Genomic DNA, 5,592 nt, shown 5'->3' on the forward strand with positions numbered 1-5,592 from the left:
ATTGTAGAGATGAGGTCTCACCAAGTTGCCCAGGTGGGTCTCGAACCCGCGGGCTCAGGCAATTCACTCACCTCAGCCTTCCAAGGTGCAGGATTACAGTCTGAGCCCCTGAGCCCGGCTGGGTTCTGATATCTTATATCCAGACAACAGAAAGCACTGAATCAGTATTTTGTCACTATCCATATCAATAATGCAGCTATTGCTTACATCCTGTTCCTGTGTCACCAATACTGTCACTTCTAGGAGGACCCAATATCTCATAGAGGCTGTAGAGCAACAGCTTTTTGAGATTTTGCTTACTTTTTTGTTGCCACTCCCTTGCTTTCAGATTGAGAATGGCTGGTCTAATTGATGATCTGTGTGACAGGTGGGGGGGGAACACGGCGCTGCGTCGGGTCCTGGAGATGGTCCCTGGCGTCGCAGACTGGTGTGGTCTATTGTTTTGGCTCCCCACATGCGTCACGGCCCACGGCTTTAGCATCCATGATTATCTGGACTTTCAGGTGCTGAGTCCTGGGGACCTCCGATTCATCCTCACTGCCACACCTGCCAAGGACTTTGGTGGTATCTTTCACACAAGGTATGAGCAGATTCACCTTGTCCCCTCTGAACCTCTGGAAGCCTTCGGGGAACTCAGCAACTGTTTCTTCATCCAGGACTAGATTGCTATGGTGGAAAGGGAGGGGGGCTGCTCGTTTCTCTCCAAGACCCAGGAGGTCCAGGAGTACGGTGGTGGGCAGTGATCATCTCTGACAACGTGGCCGACAATGACAGCTTCTACATGGACATGATCCAGGACAGTACTCAGTGTACAGCTAACATCCTGCCCTCTTCCTGCTCGGCAGAGAGGCTACATGATCGCCACTCCCTGGAACAGCATGGGCTGCCATGGGCCATCATTTCCATCCCAGTCAATGTCACCAGCATCCCAACCTTTGAGCTGCTGCAACCACCCTGGACCTTCTGGTAGAAGAGTTGGTCCCACATTCCAGCAATAAGTGACTCTGGACTGGAAAGGGGAAAACCAAGGAGGAATTTTACTATTTTGAATTTGGGGATAGCATTGGGGACAAGTGGAGCCAGGCAAAAGAAAGGGATTTGGGCCTTGGCTAGGCTGAGGGAAGGAAGTTACACCACTGGCCTGCCCTTCCCCAGGGCCCCCAAGGGAGTCTCATGCTACAAGAGACAGGCCCCAGGGCTTCTGGCTCGAATCTGGAACAAAAGAAACTAAAGGTAGGCAGCCTGAAGGTCATCTGTGACCTGTCACATCCCACTTGATTCCAGCCTCGCCTACCCAGGGTCTCCTCACAATGACCTTCACAGCAGTTGTTAGAGTGGTTTAAGGAACTGGTGTTTGGGGTCTCAATAAGTCCTCACTGACTTTTTATCAATAAAATTTCTCATCAGGGGGAAGAAAAAACATCCATGTGACAAATGCAAATAAGTTCCTTTCTGACAATAGCGTATTGTACTTGACCAAGCTTCTGTATTCCTACTTTCCCTTTTTTTAGAATTTCTTTCTTAGTAGAAAAACAGACCCTTGTTGTGCTGATCCCCCTAGTCTTCCAGATTTATACATATATTTTTATATCCTAATATGGTCAAGGTCAAGCTAAGATACATGTTACAATTGCTTATAAGTCTTCTCCAATTACCAAGAAATGGGAATTTAATATAAGAAATGAACTAGGTAACTGATAATTTTTATAGCATAATCATGTTTAACTATAAGAAACTGAACCCAACTATCACCAACAGTGTGAAAAGAGGTATTCTCAACAAATCCTTTCCTTGTCTTTATAAAGCATTAAAGAACATTTTCTGAGGAAAGGCCAAGATGACTGACAAGACAGTGAACAACTCTGCTGTCTCAGCAAAGAAGCCTACACAGAGCAGTGAGTCTGCTGCTCTGGGGCTGGGCTTGGAAACCCAGTTTGAGGTTTATCAATTGGTCTCTGAGGGACATGGAGAATGGACAGCCGCAAGCCCCAGTCACCTCCAAAATTGGTTCTGACATGAGATTAGGAGAGTACTCTTGGAGAAGGAAGTGGTGAGTGTACAGGAGAACCAGTTTACACATCTTGTGGGAGCCTCTGCAGTCTTAGCTAAAGGAATGACAGCTCGGGCCCTTCTCTTATACCCTACCTGGCACCCCTGGGTGCAGAAAGCTTCCCAGAATTAGGATGGGCCTATTGGGACAGACCTACTGCTAGAACCACATGAGGACTGGAGGATTCCTGCTCATAGTGAGCCTCAGCACCGAAGGTTACCAGCCTCTCAAAGGAGAGGTTCCAAGGGGCTCACCCTTTGGGGGTAGTCTGCATCATGTGACCACTCCCCCATCTCTCCCTTTCCAGCCCCCAGCAGAGGTAGTGCGTCCACTTTGGGGATGTTTCCCCAGTAGTGCTTGGCACTCTTCAAGTACTGGTTCAAAACTATGGGTGTGGTTTGCCCTCAGGAAGCCACCATCACTTCACCTGCCCTTCCCAGGAAGCAGAGCAGGAACTAGGAGGCAGTGCACCTCTGTGCAGCACCGTAGTAACACTCTGCCCACCTTCAGACTGAAAGAGAAATACCAGGTATCTCCCAGCAAGGTAGCAGCCTCCTTTCTACCCCTGTTTGAGAGAAGAAGACTCACTTAGATAGGAGGAGGCCAATTCATTCCCCCCAGAACACCTGCAGCAGAGTAGAACCATGAGGCCCCTACTGGCTACCTACCAATCTTCCTGATCAGATAGCAGGTTGGGGAGGGAGATGCTGAAGCTCCCAGCCAGGGCTCTAGGCTTGTGCTGGAGAGAGGAGAAAGTCTCCATCTAGAGGAAAAGACTTGCCCTGTCCCTGCCAGACTGCACAGGTGAAACAGTGCTAGACAGTGTCCGCAGCTCCTCACTCTCCATTCCACCACTACTCCTACCACAGGCATACCAGGGGAGGAAAGTCAAGTAAGAAAACAACACAAACTGTTATCCCCAATAAAAACAGCTTTATCAAATAAAAAATAGCAAAACAAAAAATAAAAAGAGAAAAGACTACCCTCACAGATAAGGAAGAACCAGGGAAAGAACACCAGAAGTCCCCAAAGCCTTAATGATTTGGCACTCGCAAAGGGGCTTCCAGATCCCAAGCAATGGAGTCCTTTCAGAATGACCTATCTCTGATGGCAGGCAGAATTCAGACTATGGATAGCAAAGAGATGCAATAAGATCCAGGAAAAAGTGGACATGCAAATTAACCAGACCACAAAAATAGTATGGGTAGTAAAAGCTGACCTGGTCATTCTAAGGAAGAATCAAACTGAACTTTTAGAAATGAAGAATTCTCTCCTGGAATTTCTAAATACAATAGCAAGTCTTAAGAGCAGAATTGATCAGGCAAAAGAAAGAATCTCAGAGCTTGAAGATCAAATTACTGAATTAACCCAGTCTGACAAAAATAAGGAGCAAATAATTAGAAAAATGAGCAAAGTCTACAAAAAGTCTGGGATTATACAAAGAAACCAAATCTACAGCTGATCAGTATTCCTAAAAGAGAAGGGGAAACAGAACACCCTTCAATATGTCATTCAAAAAGCTTCCCCTATCTCACTAGAGAGGTGGCTGTAAATACAAGAAATTCAGAGAACTCCTATGAGGTATTACACAAGAAGATCCTCCCCAAGGCATATAATAATCAGACTTACTAAGGTGAATATGAAAGAAAAAAATCACAAAGGCAGCTAAAGAAATGGGTCAGACCAAGCACCAGCACATTTGCAGCAGACCTTTCAGTAAAAACCTTATATGCCAGAAGAAATTGGGGACCCATCTGTAACATTCTTAAAGAAAACCAATTCCAGCAAAGAATTTAGACCCAGTTAAGCTAAACTTTATTAATGAAAGAGAATTAAAATAGTTCCCTGACATGCAATTCCTAAGAGAATGTGCCACCTCCAGACCAACCCTTCAGGAGATGTTTAAGAAAGTTCTAAGCACAGAAATTAAAGAATGGTTCCACTCATTACAAAAGCATAAGAAAGAACAGAGTTTCCAGATAATACAAGTCAACCACACAGTCTAGAATGCAAAGTAGCTTCCTAACAATGATATGACAAGAACAAGCCCTCCCATCTCAATAATTAACTTAAACGAGAACAGATCACACCCTCAAAAGTCACAGAGTGGTAGATTGGACAAAGAAGCATGATCCATCCTTCTGCTGCTTTCCGGAAACCTATCTCACTGCAAGGTAAAGGACTGGAGACAGATCTTCCAGGAAAATGGAAAACAAAAAAGAGCAGGTATACTATTCTTATATCAGAAAGAATAGACTTTAAACAAATAAAAGCTGAAAAGGAAAGTGTAGAGCACTACATAATGATAAAGACTTCAATTTCCCAACAAAAAGTATCTATCTTTTTTTCTTTTTTTGAGTTGGAGTCTCATTCTGTCACCCAGACTGGAGTGCAGTGGCCGCTCCCGACTACTGCAGCCTCGACCTGCTGGGCGCCAGTGATCCTTCCACATCAGCCTTCCAAGTAGCTGGAACTATAGCCGTGCACTACCATGCCCAGCTAATTTTTTGATTTATTGTAGAGATGAGGTTTCGCCAAGTAGCCAGGTGAGTCTCAAACCCGCAGGCTCAGGCAATTCACTCACCTCAGCCTCCTAGAGCGGGGTATTACAGGCTGAGCCACTGAACCCGGCAAAAGTATCTATTTTAAATGGATACACACCCAACATGACAGCACCCAGATTAATAAAACAATTAGTAATTAATCTAAGAGGACATAGACAGCTATACAATAATAGTCAGAGATTTCAGTACCCAACTAACAACTTTAGACAAAACATCAAGGCAGAAAGCTAACCAAGAAATCTGGAACCTTAACTAAACATTGGACCAATTAAATTTAATAGACAACTGCAGAATATACAGTCCACCCCAAAACAACAGAATATACAGTCTTCTCATTAGCACATGGAGCATACTCTAAGATTGACTCCATCCTTGGACACAAATCAAGTGTGAACAAATTTCAAAATGTCAAAAATCATACCAATCTTCTTAGACTACAGCAGAATAAAAATAGATATCATCACCAACAGGAATCCCCCAAAACACACATACACATGAAAATTAAACAACATGCTCCTCAATGACTTTTGTGTTCTCTCAGACATCAAGATAGAAATAAAAAAGATTTCTAAAACAATTGAAAACAAAACCATAACATACCAAAAACTATGAGATACCATGAAATCACTGCTAAGAGGAAGTTTACAACATTGCATGCGCACATCAAGAAAACAGAGAGATCTCAAGTAAACAGTCTAACATCACACTCAAGGGAGCTAGAAAGACAAAAACAATTCAATCCCAAAGCCAGTAGAAGAATGGAAATTATCAAAATAAAATCAAAACTTAATAAAATAGAGACAAAAAATCATACAAAGGAGCAATGTGTTGAAAAGCTGATGCTTTGAATGTATTAAATAAAATTGATAGGGCCCCAGCCAGATTAACAAAAACAAAGGAGAGAGAAAAAATTCATATAAACACAATCAGAAATAAAAAGGCAATGTTACAACCAACTCTGAAGAAATACAAAAGCTT

General features: G+C 43.5%; 2 pseudogenes; one reads left to right on the forward strand and one right to left on the reverse strand.

Annotated features, from left to right (window-relative positions):
• LOC103268281 overlaps nt 1-261 on the reverse strand; it is a 2,328-nt pseudogene extending 2,067 nt beyond the window's left edge.
• A 143-nt stretch (nt 262-404) lies between these two features.
• On the forward strand, nt 405-970 carry LOC103268279 (annotated as a pseudogene).
• The last annotated feature ends 4,622 nt before the right edge of the window (nt 971-5,592 follow it).

This window comes from Carlito syrichta, unplaced genomic scaffold (assembly GCF_000164805.1).
Source record: "Carlito syrichta isolate Samal-C Ts95f unplaced genomic scaffold, Tarsius_syrichta-2.0.1 Scaffold308809, whole genome shotgun sequence".
Taxonomy (NCBI): Eukaryota; Metazoa; Chordata; class Mammalia; order Primates; family Tarsiidae; genus Carlito; species Carlito syrichta.